A 22,706-nucleotide genomic window follows, 5' to 3' on the forward strand; every position below is an offset into this window, starting at 1 on the left:
TATGTTATTCCGTGAGCACGATTCGTTGCCAATGCAAATATATCAGCAGCCTGCTCTCACCCCTGGCGAAGAAAAACGTAAATACATCACAAACTCTTTTCTGAAGTAAAAGTAAACTATTACCAGTCAAACCTCTCAACTTTATAATGTTGAGTGATTTTTTTAACCTAATATTATTTTAGAGAAGTCAAAGTGACATTATATTATACGAATGCTGTTATAGATCGAATATAAAGAAATTTTGATTTGAAGTTCAATGCAAGGGACGATTACATGATCTTAACTTAGCCTAATAAACTAAATATTTAACATAAAACACAGTTTCAACGTTACCCTTCTCATGTTGTACTTAGTTTAAAATCAATAATCAACATTAATTTCAATTTTAATGTTGGTTAGTTCTAATTAGTAAAAACGTTTGCTACATTTTATGAAATATATATTTATAATCTTACAAATTCTTAAAATGTACGCAAAGTTGAATTTCCATTTCCGTTTTCTAAATACATAACGATTGAAGTTGTTTATTAACCTTGTTTAATATAAGATTGTACACATATTTAACCTATAGGAGAATATTTTTGTTTTTATACCACAATTTTAAAATGTAATTGTATTAACAAACTATATTTTTTACTAACAATTTAATTATTTTATTCAACATTGTAACATGTTTAGAAATACATTTTTACTGATTATGTGATATTCGCGTGTAATTTGAATCTCCATCTTAGGATTGAATATCAACCGAATTGTTTTTTATAATCGCTTCATATATTACATTTCATCAATGATTGTTATAATTTAGCAACAGACGACTTAGACAGGAGAATTCGTTAAAATATCGTTAATATAAAATAAAGTAAAATTATTTTTACTAATATTTGTAACATATACACAAATTAGTAAAATCGCATTGCTTAATTAAACCGTATTGAGGAGTTGTATAAAATTCTGTTAACCTATAACACTACCATGTAACCCCAAACAAGATTATAACATCTACGTTCAACAAACAACCCACGCGTAATTGGTAAAACACGGGGCTTGGTTATAAACGGCACTGTGTAAATCCGTCTCCACCGATACAATCCCTCATTATAAATACCGTTGAGCGATGTAGACATTCAGTGCAATAAAATGTTATCATTTGTATGGATGAGTGGCGGCCGCTAGCGTCCTCGACCTTTCGGGAACGACTTTCAATTATCTGCACTATTCTAATGTCCCGGTCCCGGGGGACTCGGTGCGCACGCTGACTTTATCACGGAACAGGATGGAGGGTGTCGGCCAGGTGAATGTTGTCGGACGTCCGCCAGGAGAGTCAGACACGGGCACTATCCGGGAGACTTGAACGGTCGGGAAGACGGATTGCGTCAAGGAGCGTGCGAACTGTGTGCGGTGTGCAAGGCCGGGCGACTGTCGGCCGGACACTATCGTATCCCACTACACTGTTTATATGTCGGCTATTATGTGTTGTATTCATAGCAGCGAGAGGTCGCAGCAAGGTCTCCTCGACATGAACATATCACAAAACTTATTGCTACGATATGTAATCCTGACTACTGTACATATTGTTTCTTTGCTGTATGTTATTGAGCGCACTTACTGATCAGTACAATAGTGGTTGCTATATTTGACCTAAGAATGTTAGTTTGAATATTATTGTTAGGCAGAACAAATATGAGTAATTACGGTAACCCTAAAAGTTTTCAGTTCGATATATTACAGTGCAACCCTTCCACGAAAAAGTTTTGCAAAGTAGAATATTTATGCACTGAAGTTATTAGAAATACAACTGTATAAACATAAAAAATTAGACACTTGGGAAACTATTTCTTTGGTCAATAAACTAACAATTGCAACTTTAATGTATGTCAAGGACATAACGTGCCAAACTTGGAAGGCTACCAATTATTTTTTAATCAAGTTTTAATCCCCTTCCTCTATACCGGTTTTTTTTTAAATTCCTAACATATTGTTGTCCATAATTCAAATTATTAGAACTCAAAATTTGGTTGGCTGAGGAAGTATGGAAGCTAAAGAAAAGTATTGAAGATCTTATTAAAATACGTAATTCATCATAAGCTTTGAGGGTAGTTAAAATGTATGATTTTACTGTAATTCTGTAAATATTTTCAAATAAAAAGTAGGGTGTTTAATTTAAATGCTTATATTGTTATCGGATCGAAATACGTGTGTATAGTTCGTTTCTTGAAAGAACGTGTCTTGTTTAAAAAATTTTGGTTTTAAGAAAATCAGTCGGATTAATTCTATTGCAAACGAAAGGGAATTGGGAACATTTCAAACCTCTATATCACAAATTAAAACACTTTTTGATAGCCTATAATAGCCGATATTTTTGTAAAACTAACATGTAGTGTTAGAAGAACTCCATTTGATAACATTATGATTCTATGAGGAAGAAATATTCCGCTAAGTAATGAAATTTGTCAATGTAACATTAAAAATCAAGACCGTAATTCCTCTTCACGTGCATAACTAATATGCTGAAAACATCGATTCCACTTACATTGTTACTGGATATTACAACAGAAAAATAAATTTTGCTACCACTACAGCAAAAAACATTTAAGAATAAGAATCAGTCTTCTGAATAGTTTTTTGTTTTCAAAAGCCACTTTATTCATTGTATAAAAATATTTTTATCAAGTCTCAGTCTTACATTTATATAGATTTCCTTTTACTAAAGTTGTAAAGTCTCTATATATATTAATGTATTATATAACGGATTAAAAAAAAAATGCTTTGGCAATTCTAAAACTTTGTATAGTGCGTTTTAACACCTATTATCTATCACACTATTAATCAATCATTTCCTACCATCTCCAAATGTAAAAATTTCAAATAAATTTGGCCCTTAACATTCTTCTTTTTGACATAGCCGAAATGTGGACCTGGTGGACAAAATGACTCTGGATTCCCGCTTGAAGAGAGGCGCAATAAATTACACTGCGGGACGGTGTGGCGCACCGGTCATCACTGAATATGAATGAGATTACAGGACGGTCCAGCGGCTGATCCAGTTCTATTATGAGGATCAGTCGCCTGCTATGCGGGAACGGGAACAGCTCGGCGGCATATGATCTGTAGTGAGGGGCTCGTGACATTCTGGCTCGTGCTAGACTGTGCGTGGGACCCCAGGTCATTCGAGGCTCCGGGCTACTGCGCACGGCCTGTGATCTGTAGAGAGGGGCTCGTGACATTCTGGCTCGTGCTAGAATGTGCGTGGGACCCCAGGTCAGTCGGGGCTGCGGCCAGTCGGGGCTGCGGGCTACTGCGCACAGCCTGTGATCTGTAGAGAGAGGCTCGTGACATTCTGGGTTGTGCTAGACTGTGCGTGGGACCCCAGGTCAGTCGGGGCTGCGGGCTACTGCGCACGGTCTGTGATCTGTAGAGAGGGGCTCGTGACATTCTGACTCGTGCTAGACTGTGCGTGGGACCCCAGGTCAGTCGGGGCTGCGGGCTACTGCGCATTGCCTCCTCATTGTCATAGCTTCGGGCAGATTGGCCCCGTTGTTTTTATTAGGTACTCAGGTTAGCATAATTCATTCCAATGGACTAAGAGTTGTAAAATGTAATGTTGCCATTAGGTATACACCTAAACTATTGACTGTAACAATGTGTTATGTACTCGTATTTAAAATTTTAATCAGAAAAAACAAAATAAGGATCCTTAATATTGTAATGTTTTTCTGGTGAAATGGTGCAGTAGTTAGATCTGAAGAGACACTAAAATGTCGACGACGAAGATGTTCAAATCGTACTTAATTGAGCACCTGATCCATTAATGATTTCATGTACTCGATTTCCAAAACTATGAGATCACTTCTCCACACGGATTACACTGGAGGGCTGCTGGGATAGCCAAGCATAACTATTTTATGTGTCTCTGATTCCTTGAGTCAAATGACAGTGTCGGATTTCAGAGGTCGTGAGGTGAAATGGGGTAAACTCAAAATTCCCACAAAATAAACCTTTCTCCCACAGCTATTTTTTGTTTCTATGTTCAATTTGTTTGGCATACATTTTTATGAATCAAAAATTTAAAGAGCAATTTTATAAATGGTGTAACAAACACTCCTAAAAATAAATAATGATTACTGGAAGATATTTCAATCTCCTGATTTAGTTCGGAATAATTGAACTTTAAGTTTAAAAGAGTTTTGGGGCCCTAAAGTTGGAGATTTGGACAGTCTTATAACTATTCATGATAAACACAAAAAAGTCTCTACAAAAATAAGTAATATTTGTAAGAAATCGCTCAAAAAATTGCAATAACACTTAAACTATTTTAGGCCAGAGTACTAAGTCCATAGTAATATTAGTGAGAGTACTTATGATGTCATATGAGTGTAATAATAATTTTGAATCAAAATTATACACGTTTAATTTATATATTATTTCAAGTTTATTGGTAAGAAGCTAAAAAAATATACAAAATTATTAATTGCTCATATTACTGTAGGTTTAGCGTGTGAACAATCTATTATATTCCACACATTACTGTAGAGTTTACGTTGTTGCCAATATTAAAATATTAAAATATTTGGTCTGAGAAGGCTACTCTATTTGAAAATTGTCTACTTTCAGGCTTTGTAACCTTCCCCCGTCTAGACTATAAAAACAAAACATAGATGTAGCCTGTTACGGGTTACAACGCTATTTCAGCCCCTATTGGCATGTTCATAAAAACCCTTACATTGTCTATTGAGAGCTTAAGTTACCTGTATTGTAATTCCATCCTACTAATAATCGGAAAATTGGAAAATAAATATTTTTTTTTCTAAGGATTACCTTCGCAAATCTACCCCTATAGAAGTTTTATCTTTATCATTATAAAGATATTACTTAATTATTTAAGTATTATCAATTAATTCATTTATTATTTAAGCCATGAGGCACGTATGTATCAAATTAAATCTTGTGTATCAAAGACATAGAGAAGTTTAAAAACAAAATATGTTTTACCTATGATTGCGACTCTATTTCAACCCCTCTTCATGATTGATCTTCATGGGAATAATTTTATTTGTTTTTTGATAGCATAAGACACTTCTGTGTCAAATGTCATCTTTGTAGGATATATAGGAGTTAAAAAAATTAGTTTTTCTAGAATTTGCAACCCCATATCAACCTTTACGGATATTTGATATTTAAAAGAATGATTTTATATTATTTTCTAAATCATGCAGGCTGGGTGTATCAAATGTCATCTATCTCTCTCTAAGTCATTAGTAAGTAATAAAAGAAAAATATAGTTCTTCTACGGGTTTCAACTCAGTTTTAACCCCTATAAGAGGTTGATCTTCATGACGTATATTTCATTTGTCTGTCGTGAGCATAAGTTGTCCTGTGTATGTCTAGTTTCATCTTTATAGAACATCGGCAACTTGAGAAAAACATTATAGTTGTTCTGGGGGTTGCGACCCCATTTCCACCTTTATGTATTTTTGATCTTAATTAAGTGTTTTCGTTTTTCTATTTAAGGTATGGGACATACGTGATTATGTTCATAACAATTTCGCAACTTACGTTTTTTTTAAATACTTACTTATTTATCAATCACAATGTTGTACCCTTCAAAGTAATCCCCATTAGATAATATACTCTTATGGCAACGTTTCTACAAATCATCTAAGCACAATAGTCATTTTTTGATCTTGTTAAGCTCCTCCTTCGATGTCCTCTTTATCTCGTCAATCGAAGCGTAGCGTCTTCCTTTCATGGACCTCTTTAGTTTCGGGAACAAGGAAAGACACAGGAGGCCAGATCTGGACGGAACCTCATAGTACCGTCAGGTATCCCGTAAACGTTTAATCAGCAGTCACTGCCGCACTTTTTAGTTTTCAAAATTTATATATATATATATATATATTAGGATTCTTTATATCTGAGTAAGAGTATATATTTTAATCCTCGAAAATTAGCCTAGTGTTATAATAATGTCAAATTCCTGAAATCATATTATACCTCAAAATCTTTCCTCCTTAATAACAAGCTTTTATGTTAAATGACGGCTCACGAAAAATATAGATTATGTAGCATTCTTAAACCTTATTTTGATTATTTATAGAGCATGGATGCAGTACTATCTCAATAACTACGATTAGAGGGCGAATTTATTTGATAAAATTCGCGGTGACTTGAAAGGCGAGAAAATAAAACTGAGACTTGTCGTAAAATCTGATATCAGATTTATTATATTATATTAGGCCTCACCACAGCAGCCCTAACGTATCCATAATACATTTTATGACGTGGACAATCCATTAAAATCCAGTTTTTGTGAGGCAGTGCTGGGGATGAATCACAAATGTGTCGGTATTGGCGACAGTAGACCACGTATCATATATAACAGGATGTCAATTAGTGTTAATTGCTCCACATCCTAGAACAGTCACAAACCCAACCCGCAACGATCCCCAGAAGGAAAACCTGCCAATAAATTTGTCATCGACCGAGGAATAAACGGCAAAAGTGCATCGTAAAATAGCAGATCCAGAATCGGGGAATAAAATGAAGTGCGATCGGAAAAACGACGGACAAGAGAAGAATAAGAACAAATGGGATCGTTTGATTCACTAACAGGAGCCGCCTTCTTGATAATTGGTCAATAAAAGAACACACGCGTATAAGGTAGGGCGGGAAAAAATGTGTCTCAACGTTATTGTTTAGATGCTTGTCGCATCTGTGTGTTAAATAGCGACCTGTCACGCGGCGCGGCCGCGGCGGCGGTTTTTCTTCCCATACCTCACGCCTGGGAAACGTCGCTCTACCGCCCTTCTCGGCGGATCCCAACAAATAATGATAATCACTATAGTGCTTCATGGAAGATGGATCCACCTCCAGGATCAAATCCTTCTTTGGCAAATGCACTGAACCACTGGCTGCCAATGGTCTAAGTGAAAATATTTGAAATGTATTTATATACAGTTTGATAAAATTATGGGTAACTAAATATAGAACACCTTGATTTTGTAATGCATACACTATCGAATGGCTGAATACCTATTATTATCGTCAATCTTCTTCAATTTCCTTAATCCCTTTACTGGAGATAGTCAGTTGCAGCTCGAAAACTCTATAGTACTATAGCTGGAGTTTTAGTTTTAAGGTGCATGAATTAATATTGAAATTCAAAATTTTTGCACGTTTATGATATTTTTTGCTTTTGACTAAAACCCGATATTTCTCACTACTTTATCTCAAATAATTACGTTGAACGTTATTTTGTAATTTTCACCATATAAAAACTCGTAATATTGTGTATATGGCATATATTCGTGAAATTTGTAGCTTTTTTATTACTTGTGCTATGCAAAATAAATCAAATTATTGCAATTTCTTGTCACTCACTCAGATTCAAATAACATGTACAACCACATTGATTTGGAATTAATTATTCTAAAGAAGCCCATTTTTGTTGTTCTTGTAGAAAATATTTAGTACATTCAGTATGGCTTACAAGTCAGTCCAAAAGCTTTAATAAATTAGCGATGAGCAAAAATTTCCAATAACACATTTTATTCGTATATATTTTTTTCGTTACTTCTGGGCAATAACAATACCTTATTATTTAAGTAAATTTCCATTATGATAAAGCAACATATTATTTAAAACATCGTCGTCGTCCATAAAAATCAAATTTGTGGTGTTGCCTCATAATTATTATACATCATTAGATGTGTTATGATATTTTTCCAATTCTGATTTGTATAGGTTTGTAACTACTTTCTAGTTACTATTGGATTTTTTAAATCATATAGCTCGTATATGATAACCGAATTTAAAAAAATTTCTTTTAAATATATTTGAACTTTTTATTTCTACACTGCATCTCTAAAGGTTATATGTCTTATGGTTCAAGTAACACTTTTTAACTAACAAAAATAATTTTTTTTAATATTGCTTCTTCACCTCCAAAATTCGTTTTATACCAACTTTAAGTATTTCTCCTCTATGGACGGATACTTTAACATTTTATCGACGCTTTTATAGACGTTCCTATGCATTATTATAATACTTAAAAATACTATCCATAGCTAAATAAATAGTGTTGTGGTATATGTTACTTATCTACCTTCAAACTCTTTGTTACCTGAAATTGTAGTTTTGAAATTTTAATTTTAGTCTTATATTAGCAGATATGTTAAAGGTGAAATTAACTGGATGGGTATAAAACCGATGCGAAATTAAATACGATTAGGGGCAAATTAACCATACAATTGTTGTTTCCTATCGAGCACTGAAGATATTACCCAGTAACCAGCGTAGACGGACCAAAACTTTTAGAAACAAGCGATTTACAATGTGATATATATCATGACATGATAAAGGCACAACATGTAGGCCAACATTAACATTCAAGCTCATTAAGATAGGAAGAAAACAAACCGAATACTTGCCAAGATCAGATGCCCGTGTCTTTTTTATATTTATAAGTGGAGATATTTCATTATGAAATACAGATACAATAAGACGGAGCATCATCAAATCAAATCAACATTTATTCCTTAAACAAAATGCACACTTTAGAAATACAAATTATAATACAGGAATAATCCCCGCAAAGACTGTAGGTCTGTGAGCGGGGAGAGTTCAACGGAACAGTTGCACACATTAATCTAAAAATACAAAATAATAAAACCTTCTTACACATGGTATTTAATTAAATATACATTGTAGGTTTATAATTTTAAAAAAGTTAACTTATATTATCATGAAAATGTTATCGCAATAGGATAAAAACAAAAGTGTGTCCACAGTGCAGAACAATGTAGATGCCCTGAATGCAGTGACTCAAAATGTTGATGTATTGTAAAATATAATTCAAGCGCAAGAGGTCAGACAATCGGGAAAATTTAAGCAAATTATTAGAGGAACAAAAGGCAACACGGAGAGTTGGCTTAAAAACTAAAGCAAAATTATCGACTAAGAGATGTGTAAATCACACACACGCACGCACGCACATTCAAACACACACCCTGTTTTTATAACCAGGGATTATTTCTGGATCAGTAGACCAAAGTATCACATTAAAACTTTGGAAAACTTAATCATTATCCGGATAGGCGCAAAGAATTTTCACTTTTTTAGAATTAGGTGTTTTTTTGTTTTTTATTTAAAAACTGCTTTTTGTTATGAGTTTAAATTTGTTATATAGCTTTATAACCTAAAGGCCTAATAACAGAAAGAATAAATTCTTTTTCACTTTCAAAATAGCAGCTACCTAAAAACTTTCAGCGTAAATATCTGAAATCATTCCTTAACAAATGAAAAGTATCAAATATTAAATTTTAGGTTGACAATTCAATTACAAATCCAATGATACCATGTTTATGAAAATCGATTGATAAATAAGAGAGATACGCTACTAAACAATATCCACTGTGATTATGAGACAACACTGCTTTGAACCACAACAATCAACCGTTTTAATTTTAGCTGCTCTAATCGGCTGATTATAACGCTACTTTGTTAAACTGTGGTCATAATATCCTTACCTATTTAGGTTTCAAATAAAAAATATATAACTGAAAAATCAAACTGGCGGCTATTCTGGAGTTATTGAGTTTTCAAAAGATTGGTCCTTTGGTCCAGGAATAATACCTGAAAATATAGGTAGGAGTTTTGGGACACCCTGCATAGATCTTATGGTGTCTGTATAACTTGTGTTAGTGTGTGTAGGTGAGTGCTACTCAATCACGTAAAACTAGTGGCCCGATTGTACTTAAATTTTACATGGACATTCTTAGGGTCCCTGGTTTACAAATAGGAATATCCCCCTGGCTACACTTCACTTGTCTTGAAAACTCCCTTAACACTCCCGTTATCCACTATATTTATGGACTTGGCCTATTCAGCACATAGTATAAATATGTGTAATTAATTATCAAAGTAAATAATAATAAGTATAATAATTTATACACATTTAAAACGGTAATGGTAAGTGATTGCAGTTATTTATCTGTCAAAGTCAGTTACACTTTAGAAATTTCATGCACGTAAATGCAGAAAGCTATTGCTTTGTTTGTTTGTTTTATAAGAATTTTAATCAACTGCTTTAATGCCATTATTTATTATATATCAATTACAGTAGTTAAAAGTAGTACGCCTTTCGTCTTCTTTTAGACATGATTTCTCCACACTGACCTAAAATAGTTAAATTGTCATTTTACAAGTCGTTGGAACTAGTTAATAAAGGCACATCATGATATATTGGAGAGAAATTCTAGAAATGTCAGAGGTAATTATAGAGGTGAAGAGATTGGAATATCTTTCATGGCTATCACTTATCCCAGGATTGTTTGGAATCGAATTTTAAAAGAATATGCTCATACCGTCCCTGTTTTTGAAAATGAAAATTTGTATGAGTCGCGGGTACTCCAAGAATTTTATTGTATGATAATGACAAAATATCCTGATCATCAAGAAAACCATAAAATCATAAATAAAGGACGAATATGGCTAAAAATTGAGGAGTTAATCCAGTAACCCAAGAATAGATCATGGTAGATGCTCGGAGCATGCAGATTTACAATTGGATATATTTCATAGTGTTATATGGAATTATGGAATATTTAATAGGGGAATTATGAAAATTTAAGCATAATAGAAGAGGAACCAGACAGAATATTGCGTAGGTTGACCTAGTAACCCGAGAATATACCATGGCAGATTCTTGGAGCTTGGATATTTACAAGTGGATATAGCTCATAATGTTATACGGAGTCATGAAATACGTAATACGGAAATTATGAAAATTAAGAAAACTGAGTAGTTGACCGAGTAACCACGGGGTAGACCAAGGCAGAAGCTCGATGCGTGAAGATTTACAAGTGGACGTATCTCATAATGTGATACGGACACAACAAGCCAAAGAACCATGAAAATATAAGCACAACGGGAGAAGAACAAGACAGAAAACTGAGTAGTTGACCCAGTAACCACGGAGTAGACCAAGGCAGAAGCTCGATGCGCGAAGATTTACAAGTGGACGTATCTCATAATGTGATACGGACACAACAAGCCAAAGAACCATGAAAATATAAGCACAACGGGAGAGGAACAAGACAGAAAACTGAGTAGTTGACCCAGTAACCACGGAGTAGACCAAGGCAGAAGCTCGATGCGCGAAGATTTACAAGTGGACGTATCTCATAATGTGATACGGACACAACAAGCCAAAGAACCATGAAAATATAAGCACAACGGGAGAGGAACAAGACAGAAAACTGAGTAGTTAACCCAGTAACCACGGAGTAGACCAAGGCAGAAGCTCGATGCGCGAAGATTTACAAGTGGACGTATCTCATAATGTGATACGGACACAACAAGCCAAAGAACCATGAAAATATAAGCACAACGGGAGAGGAACAAGACAGAAAACTGAGTAGTTGACCCAGTAACCACAGAGCAGATGCCCCGGGCCTGGCGACACTGCAGGTGCTCACCTCTCATAATGTAATGTATGCGGGTCGGATCTCACACCTAGTCCACGACCGCCGATCACGACCGCTCTTCACAACCATTTCATGCTAATTTCAACATTTGGCTGGGAATCATCATATTTATTCGGCAGCCGACTGCGCCGTATCTGGCGGCATCGGTAGGTCGGAACCGCTCATTTCGCCATCGCCCGAAAAAACGAAAAGGCGTAAAGCGGTGCTTAAAAGTGGCGGAATCAGATCCCCCCGGTCCGGAGCGGCCGCGATGAAATGGACCTAACCCGGTCCGGCATTTCGAACATAAATTGTCGGTTCTGAATCGTGTACCATCTTAACTGATTGTTTTGGTAAGTGGAATCACGATCATATCTGCTGTTCACACCGCGATCCCGGCCAATAAATTACTGCGCTCCGTCAATTTGCGCCGTACAATTACCTGTATGCGTGTTAGAGCCGGTCTAACTATAGTGTTTTATGGTACTCGGCTGGTCTCGTTCTCGTGAGTATCCCCACATCCAGCTGGAATTCCAGATATGGAAATCGTTCCCACTGTTACTCCAGGGCTGTCGCTCGCTCCGCTCGTCCAAAGGCCAACTGGAAATACTGCCCACGCACAGCTCGCTGATACCATGTTTACTCTACGTATTTGTGAGAAGACCTATTTGGATTAGCTATGAATCCTGGAGGGAATAAATTTGTATTTGTCCCATAAAATGTTGCATTACTCAAGACAGTTAATATACTATTTATTATGAATTCATTTACATGGGACAGTATCGCATTATTGTTTTCGCTTTATAACAGGAGGAGTTGTTTCATAGACATCTGGCTATTTTAATCACCCTCATGGGAGACTTTCGGTAGATATTTCTTTTGCATTTTCAATAACCATTAACCCTAGAATCCCAAATCTGCAAAAATACCATATATTTATGTTTTATACGTGTATGCATGGGTGCTTATGCAATATAACATGGGTTTAAAAAAGCGATAATCGGTTATACAGTATATGATTGTTCCAGCTAAATTAACTCATGGCTTAAATAAATAACTCATTATGCAGCCTCAATCATTAGTAATTTCCACAATGCTATTGAAGATTTTAAAAATTGTAGAAACTTTTATACTTACACTTTTTTATATTTGTTAAGTTTACAATGTGACCGTTCAATGTTTTAAAAGGGAATTGTTATATCTCACATATTAGACATCGCAGAGGAAACGGACGTTTTACAATCCAACGTTTATTCTTTGGGGTGTTTTATACCTCCTGATGTTTAAAGTTAGGGTCCGTACAAAAGTTTAGGATATCCGATAACACCGAATCAGTGAATATATTTACGAACATATTGTTTGTCTAACCCATGCATTATTACATATAGGAAATACTTTTTATATGTAACAATTTTGATCTTGTAAGATTTAAAAATTCGGATTTTCTAAATTTAAATGTAGTTAAGAGTGTAAATAAATAAAGAGTCGTCACACCTTGGGTGTTTTCAGGCTACACCACTTACTATAGCCATTTATCCCATCATGAAATCGCATACATACAGTAAAGAACTGGAAGGTAACAAATGACAAGTAATTTCATGACCATTTTGCTGTTTTACTTTGTGTAATGAAGATTTTACCTGGTGGTGATGTTTAATTAAAAGGTATTACTGATCTTAAGTTAGACACTTTGAGATGACAGTCACATATGAAAACTAATCTTCTTCTAACTGCGCCGGAAATTTCAGTTTTATTCTAATGTCTTAATGTAATACTTAATAGTCTACGTGTATAAAAAAGCAAATACTATTTCGAGATCAGGGAATAATTTGTAAGAGGCAATTAAATAGTTTAAATATAAATATATTTCCTCTGTGAAGGTAAAAACCATTTGCAAATCCAAATACTGTATTTATTGTTTACGAAACCCCCTTCCCTGAAACAGTTTGTACCTGTTGACTCGGGGAGAAACTCAGAAAGAAAGATCTGTAGGAAATATTAAAATAACTAGATAGTGTATACTGTCATCTTAAAAAGCCTTAGAAATAATTTATAATTTATTATCAATTGAAATTTCTTCGGAAGCTACTACGGAGGAAGACGAACATTGGTAATTTTCAATATTGTAATTTACCAATAATATAATTTGGCAATGATTTTTTTATAATTCATTCTTAAATTCCAATTTAAACCAATATGATTTCCCATATTCAAATATTCATACAGGCAATCCTCTACCAGATCGGTAGTTTATGGTGTCATCTACTTAGTTGTCATAGCGGTCTTCTTCACAGTTATTATTTGAATGATTTACGAATTAAGAGATAACTCTGGGTAATATTTGATACTACTAAAATGTGTAGATTCGTTTTATTCTGCCGTTACATCAAAAATTTTTATATGTTGAACATCTAAGATACTTTGTCCATGCTTTGGCAAACACAAATTGCTTTGTACACCTTTGGGTTGTACGAAATTAAATATCCCTGCTATTGTATTGCCCACGTGACGTATAAATAAATAAAGATAACTTCATCTGCAAGCGATTTTTAGTACATCCACTATTTTCAAAACAAGCTCAATGTCATTATTACTAGGCTAACCTGATATTTATCTATTTATTTATATCCAAACTAATTTTCTAATTATGCTTAATCCTAAGACTAATCATCTTTAAATAATCGTAAATGTCTTTTTGGGTCCATAGTAACAGAAACATTTCCAAACGTCTAGTCTAATCTCTTAGGCAGGACGGCTCTTTGCTATGTACTTGTGACTCATACAACTAATTTATACCCCGCAAAGATTGTCTAGAGATAAGAGCTCTATTTCTTCCCGATAAAAAGGCACATAGTTAAAAAATAAAAACGAACGACAACATTCTAAACTCTTTCAATTCTCTATGTAACTTATTTGATAACGCTGTATCCGTAAGCAGTGTAACAGTTATTTAATACTGACAGAACGACAACTATATAAAGTTTGAGCTTGACTGTAGCTGCCAATGAGTTTCTGGATGTAAACAAACCCCTCAGTCTATCGTTAGCTCGCCGGACAGCGTAGGTGACTTGATCTGCGAACGAGAGCCACTGTCCAACACGATAACAAGAGTCTCGACCGTGCTACAGACAACAAACTAGCCACTCAACACAGAGCACGACATCCACACCTTGCTCGTCTAGGGTCTATGCACATTGTGCGGAGCCAGATACAGAGCAGACCAATTGTATGCGTCTAGTTGGTAACCATTTCGGCTGACCATTTTAAAATTGATCAGCATTGATTAGGGAAATGGTATCTTTTGTTATTTTATAGGACAAGTGAAATGTACAATCATCGGCATACTGGTAGACTGTGCAGATATGGACAATTAGAAGTATACAGATTGCAGAGCTTCGATCCTAGGTACCTCCCTTGAGGCACCGATCTTTTCTTGGTGAGGGCACTAGAAGTTTCATTACCCAACCTTACAACCTGCAACCTGACTTAATGTATACTTACCTATAATGTAAGATTAGTGAAGAAGACCTGTCCGATTCGCTATATTTCTCATCAAAGAGATCACCACACAAAGTTACGAACACTGTGCAAGTGCTATGGATATTTTCTGAATCCATATTGTAATTTTGGTAGATTTGTTTAATAACTGCGTAAGGTATGAATCCTAGGTATGTAAAATGTACAGTTTAAATAAAATCGGCAATCAAAATTACAAAATACACTATTATTAATACATTATAAGAGCAAAATTAGGGATACAATAATTCTATAACTTTCATTTAACACTTTTTAACAGTGTAATATCCATACCTATTTTAAAAACTAACAATAAACAATAAAATAATTACAAACAGTGCAACATTACATAATTTTTACGTTAAATGGTTTAACAACCAAACACTAGTGTACAAATATTAACTCAAATAATTAATCGAATAAATAAGTAAATCAACAGAAGTTGCAAATGTACAGAAATAAAATTCAAGGTGCAATACTTTGTCAATGTTAATTTTAAACTGTTCCAAATATAACCACTAGTAATCTAGTATAAAAATACATCATTCCCCAATTCCAATCTTTTTTCTTAAGATGGAGTACATTAAATAATTTATTATTATACAAATGTAACATTATATACAAATACATACTGTAATCGTAAACAAAATAGACACGAAATAGTGTGTGTACTTTGAAAATAAACCAGTGTGGCTGAAGCTGAGAACAACAAAAAAAATTAAAACATATAGGAATCTAAACTAAAACTTATGAAATCTATATGAATAACATTAGAGGTTCAAAAGCCAATGGGGCGGAGCCGTAATGGTAAATGTTTTTGAACGCAACAAGTGACACGCTTTCACAGTGAACTCCTTCAAATGATACATTAAACATTAAAATTGGTTAAGAGACCAGGGAGCATTTCCGTCTATAAAATAACCTAAAGCGTATTAATATAAAATTTGCCTAATGTAAAAAAAAAATAATAATAAAAAAGGATTCTTTTAAGTTACAAATTTTCCATATTTCGGAAATTATCTAAAATATTACTTTATATATGCTTAAAGTATTTTATTTTATGTCAGGATTTAATTGAGAACATTGCCTTAAGACAAATCAATTGCTAAAGGATTGCAATCACCATTCTTTAACAAAGGTATTTATATCCCTAGTGGGGCTAAACAGTTATATTCTATCAACATATAAATTTATTTAAATTAAATTTACTTATAAATGTGTTATATAAGTAACTATCCATCAACAAGCAACTCCTCTCTAAGGCTAGCTCCACACTTTCTAGTGTTTTAAACGTGTACAGACACCATATAATTTACATATTACACTCGCATATGCAACAAAATAATCCCACTACTCGTGCCACGATTTCCCGTCCATACAATAACACGAGAAATCAATTACTGGCAGCAACGGGACCATATAATAATTAAACAGATAGGGTCGGCTATTAAGTAATTGGTGTTGGTAGGATTGGACTTGTGTGTTCCCACACGTTAAGTGAAGGTTAGCAAGCCGGAGTGCATCCTCATGCTCTGTGGAATAATAAAATCATTAATTGTGCGCAAAGTGTAAGGTCATACGGCACAGGCTCGGCGTTGTGTAGTGCGGCCTCAGAGCACTAAATATGAATAGAGCAGACATCCAGACACACCTGGTTCTGAAGCAGTTGAAGCATATTCACTATCTTAGTCTGGCAGATCTTTCAATGTTGCGTTATCATATATTTCTAGATAAAAGAAAACCTTTTTTCTTGATCTCGATCGTTATGTTCTTTTGGGCTTTCCTGTACTCTGTTTTATCGGTTTATTGTTACTTAACTTGATTCTATTTTTAAATATACAATATAATATAATATACGTATATAATAATATACATATATATATTTTTATTGAAAATCAGAAGTTGAAAACTAAGATCAATATAAAAAACACCAACACATTTCAATATCTACATTATGACAGTTTTCATCCGTCCCATGTCAAAAAAGCCATTCCAAAGAGTTTAGCTAAAAGAGCCCAAAATTTATGCAGTGACAAATATCACTTAGAACAATATATTGATAATTTATTATCAGCATTTTCCAAAAGGGGTTATCCACGAAAACTTTTAAACAACAAACTGAACACCAAATCACTATCAATTGGAACAAGTAAATCTAAATTTGACAATAATGATCCAAAGTTTTTAACAAAATACCACCCAGGACTTATAAAATTAACAATATACTTCGAATAGCATACAGTTTATTGGACAGCTCTGCTTCAACTAAAAACATATTCAAATACATTCCAAAAATAAGATTTAGAAAACCACCAGTTTTGAAAGATATTTTAGTCCATCCAAAATTACCTAAGCACAAAGACCAAGAAAACATGATAGTTGGGTCACATCCTTGCAATAAACCCAGGTGTTTAGTTTGCAACATGTGCTCTACTTCAAAAACATTTACAAGTAGTTCTACACAAAAATCATACATATTTGAAGACTTAACATGTGAATCAAAAAATATTGTTTACCAAATTCAGTGCAAGTTATGCCCTAAAGATTATATTGGTTCAACGATAAATTCTCTTAGAACAAGGATGACTGGGCACAGGTATGCATATAAACATAAAAAAACAGAGCAACCTATAGTGGCACATGGCTTAATACATAATTTAAATTTTGAAGAAACATTTTCAGTGAAACCAATTAGAAAAATATCACAAAATTTAAGTACACACAGTCTGAGAACCATGGAACTAACCCATCAACTCGTCACTAAATCAAAATTTCCAAGTGGATTAAATTTAAGGTGACTTAGTCAACAAAGTGAATTTATAAAATTAAATCATATGTTCACCATTATACATAATTCATTCTTATTTTTAATTTTCTGTGTTGATGTTTTATGTTTATTCTGTTCTTATAGCCCTATTTATATAATTTTTGTAATTTCCTGAAGACGGCTTAAGCCGAAATATAGAAAATGTTTATTACAATAATTGAAGAATTCTTATTGAAGATTAATATATATATATATATATATATATATATATATATATAATATACATTGTATAATAGAATACAAAGTTGGCGTTTTATTCCAATGAAAATTTCAAGATTATTTTTATATGTATCCGTGCAAATAGTTATGTATTATCACAATTAATGCCGCGACTGCTAATGCGTCTTTACAAAACTTGAAGCTCTACGAATGAATGGAAATTTCATTGTTGGGAACAATCGGACCAAAGAGGGAAGAATCTCAGAGTTAATCTCTACACAATCACTGTAGACACTTTGCGATTGGATCTACGATTGTCGCCTTTAATTAGTTAAACGGATTTCATCCAAATTTAAATTTATATTAGGTTATTCTATAGAACACATGGTAATCACAAACACATCATATCCAGCTTTGAGGCAAAGCTTCCAAGCCGTTTTTACACAGCTAAGATTGACGCCTATGATTTGGATGGTTTTTAACATAAATTTACATGAGCGTTGTTTAAGGTATAGTAAATTTCTTTGTGAAAGCCCAGTATAACATCTTCCATGAAAAACTTGCTATTCGAAATTTAAACTAAAATTAGCGTGAAAATCCTCAATGATAAATATTATACAAAGGTGTTTTTGCAGCCTTTTGAGAGAAGAGGAAGGAGCTCTATGAAGAAAATCATTATAAATACAGTTACAATAAACGTTCTGTGGTTGGATAGATTTTAACCAAACTGACATGAATGTGTTATGGAACAAATGTTGTAATAGATGTGGTAAGCTGCTTTGGAACCAATTTGGCATAGCCCCATAGCTAAAACTATTTTGTCTGGACTTCTTAAACTTCTACAGATGCCTGGACGTTGGATGTAGTTTGACTAAAGTTGAAAGGAACTTCATACTTTTTTATAATACGAGACATATCAATGCAAGCCTGGGTTGTGGCTCGCGTAATGGCAAATTAAACAGTAATAGCACAATGGATTGAATTCAACAATCGAGGAATCGTTGCTACTCATATTTACTTGTCATCTATCTTCCTGAATCTTTTACCTTCATGGTGTAAATTAACGCGTATTTACACTTCGGAAAAGAACGTGAATCTAAATAAATAGTAAAATAAAAACGTGCAGAACAATCGAACGCTGGAGAATAAAATGGATATAAACAACCGAAGTGGAGCAAAACGTCACGTCGCCACATACTAAGAATCAGTTCAGAATCATGTCAATATAGCAGCGGAGCACGGTGAAGGGGGAAGTGGGGATGCGGGTTACGGGTTACGGTAACTGCCCGTACGGCTAAGCACCTAGGCTAGGTATCATAATGTGTCTCGTACTGTGGTATTAACCACGGATGCTTTTTCAGTGTCCTTTGATACAAGATGGTGGAGCTCTACAATCAAACCAATCTCATAAACAGTTACGCTATAAGTCACAAGTGTATAAACAAATAGCTATAAAGTTCTGGAGCAAAGTATTTTCTCAATAATAGGCTAAAATTCGCTAATCTAGGTACAGCTTATGAATATATTTATTACCTTCAGAGAAAAATATGTCCACACAATTCTTGTGGCATAATTTTTAATAGGACAATCCTCTCCAAGGGTTACTTTACCAGCTATAAAAATTCAAAGTCTGGAATTATTTTGACGTTTGAGTTAAGGAGAATCTATAGACAGGAAACAAATAAATCATAACTTCCGCAATGAATAACAGGAGCTGCTAAAAGCTAGAGCTTTCAGTGACCGATATTTCGAAATTCCGGTAGCTTTAAGAGTTCAGAAGCTTCCAAAGTCCGGAACGTCCAGGTTGTTCCAGAAGCTGGGACTTCTCATTGACCGGAAACTCCCGGAGGACAGGACCTACCAGAGTCTGGAAGGACCCAGAGGCTGGGAGCACCAAAGGCGTGAACACGCACACATCGGTATCTGTCAGAGTCTAGAGGACCCAAAGGCTCGGAGTACCAAACGCGAGGACACTTACAAATCAGTGTCTGCCACAGTCTGGGAGGGCCCAGAGGCCGAGAGTACCAAAGGCGGAGACACACATACCGTTATCTGCCAGAGCCTGGGAGGGACCCAGAGGCTGAGAGCACCAAAGGCGGAGACACGCACATACCGATATCTGCCAGAAGTCGAGAGCACACGTTGACAAACCTCCCGGAGGACGGGTGCTCCCGGTGGCTGTGCGTCTTAGTATTAGATGAAAAAATTATGGTTAGCTATTTTTTATGAAAGAAAGTTTAATTATATATTTATTTTTTTCTAGAATTTTTATTCGTTTATTTTATTTAAGAAATTTTACCTCTCAAACAGGAAGCAAAGGGAATGATAAATTTCGCTTTTTATAAGAAATTGTATTTGTTTTAGTTAAGTTTAATTGTGTTTTATTGCCCCTTGTTTATTTTAGAGATCCACACAACGTTTATTCCGACGGACGGGTGTCACTGATACTTCAGGACACAGCCAGACCTTCAGCGCAAATGCCTGAGCAGCGAGCTCGCCGAGAATGTCACCCGTATCCGGGGGCCTGTCTATATCTCCGGATCCAATTTGTCACCTGACTTTCATCACTACATTTGTGGCCGATTTTACCAGTCTGTGCGGCCTCCGCGAACTTTTAAACTGCCGGGACTCGTTTTGTTTGGATACAAATAGCCGATATTAGCAGTGAACACGAGATTCTACTCGGAGACCGCCTGTTCGGACGCGATTTCTGTTCTCTGAAGGATTTTTAGGATCAAAACCGACCCGATTTTAAACCATGGCGAACAGTCAAGTGTAGAGTTTAATTTGAGTTGGAAATATACTGAATTGTTCATACTCCTAGGACAACTCTTAAGAAGCTGTTAAGTGTTTTGAAAGCGTAGTTGAACTATTTTAAAACTCTCCTTGTCTCAGAAAAATCTTAACTATTTGTCGAAGTTAACTGGAAATTTAGGTTATAAATTCACTTTTCATTGAATGATGTACTTTTTATATTTCTCTAGTATTTTTAAACCTAAGATAATGTAAAGATAATTTTGTCTCTTCATTTTAAGCATTAAACATATTCGGATTAGCATTGACAGTAAAATACATTCAGAAATGCATATTATTCTGTAATACTGTAAAAGTACTTTAAAATAACTTCATTCTTTGATTCTCAGATAGTTAATATTTTCCTCGCAGCAATCCAGAAGTATCACAGCTCTGAATATTCCTTCATCCGTGTCTCTCGTTTTGATTCTGCAGTTCATAAATGTCTTCTCATCGTTCCCGATAACAATTATATTCTCTGGTATTGGAGTTCTAAGTATTGCATCGCAAAGCACATTCCAGACCAATTATCCCAACTCTGAATTATATAGTACATCACCTTCTTATATCTAACAATAAGAGTAGTATGTTTATAGTTTTGACACGATATAGTGTACTGTAATCCCTTTACCTTTACTTGCAATAATCAACATCCAAAAATATTCTGAATATTCCTAAACATATTAAAAACTTAATTAAAAAAATTCGTATGGTATTTGAATTAACTATACACAATAGTATATTAATATAATTTGTTTTGGAAATATAGGGTTCCGACTCCATTTGAACAAAGACTACCTCTTCTAGACGGACTCATGTTTGTGTTTTTATTTAGTGTGATCGGCCACCATACTGGAACTAAATGTCGCATCAATCTGGTCAAAGAACGTCACCAAGATATTTAAATATATTTGCCAAATTTAAACTTGTGACATTTCGTTCCCCAGTTCTTGGTCATAAGGTAAATAAACATATTTTCTTGGCGTTCAATATATTATTTTGTCAAAATTACTTTGGTATTTGGCAAGTTAATACAATTCTTTACCTTACCCTTTTAATGACACCTGAGTAAGAGAGTATTCCTATTCCCTAAAAGTATTGTCCTGTCCAAAATACTATTATGTATATTCTTCCTAATCAGTCAACGTCAAAATACGGGTGACAAGTTATTGTTAATACGGGTGACAAGTTATTGTTAATACGGGTGTGTTTTGTTATTCGCGACAAGTTTATGTTGTAAACGAAGGGGAAATAGGTATTAGTCCAACTGGTCGTGTTTATGAATACACCAATGGCTGAATGAGATTGGTGGCTGTTTGAGGCTTTTGCCACCTAGGAATCCATTACAGTGCCAATTTATTCAAACGGGTGTGCGAAACGCATTCCATGAATAAAGCGGCACTGCTGTTCCCTTTAAGGCAATATACATTAGCAGTGCACGTCTGCAGTTTGAGAGAAACTTATATACTATTATTCACTTGTAAGAACGTGTAATATACTTGAACTGAAGTATATCTTTAAATATAAATTAATTATAAACCATCATGCCCATAACAACATATGTATTAATAGTAAGTCAAGAAAATAAAGATATTTTGCCAATCATTTTTCTATTATTTTTAAATTGTGCTGTTTTTGGTTTGGTTGTCTTATCGACTCTGCGATAAAATGGTCCCAAATAATTTTATACAGGGATTTGGTGGATAGGTTTCTCTTATTCCAAGAAAGAATTTATTAATTTTGGAGTCGAAAGGTACAAGAGCTGCAAAGTTACAGTCAAAATCCGAGGAAAATTTACTGTCAGTTCGGTAAAACGTTTGTTACTTACTTTCGGGTCGTTCGATAAATGTTATCGGTTAATATTAAGAAAAAGGTTCTTAGTGCTTCCAAAATACTACTCCACTGTTGAGGTAGACCATCAATGTCTGTTTCAACGTCTCCTGAAA

Source organism: Homalodisca vitripennis, chromosome 2 (genome assembly GCF_021130785.1).
Source record: "Homalodisca vitripennis isolate AUS2020 chromosome 2, UT_GWSS_2.1, whole genome shotgun sequence".
In the NCBI taxonomy this organism is placed as follows: Eukaryota; Metazoa; Arthropoda; class Insecta; order Hemiptera; family Cicadellidae; genus Homalodisca; species Homalodisca vitripennis.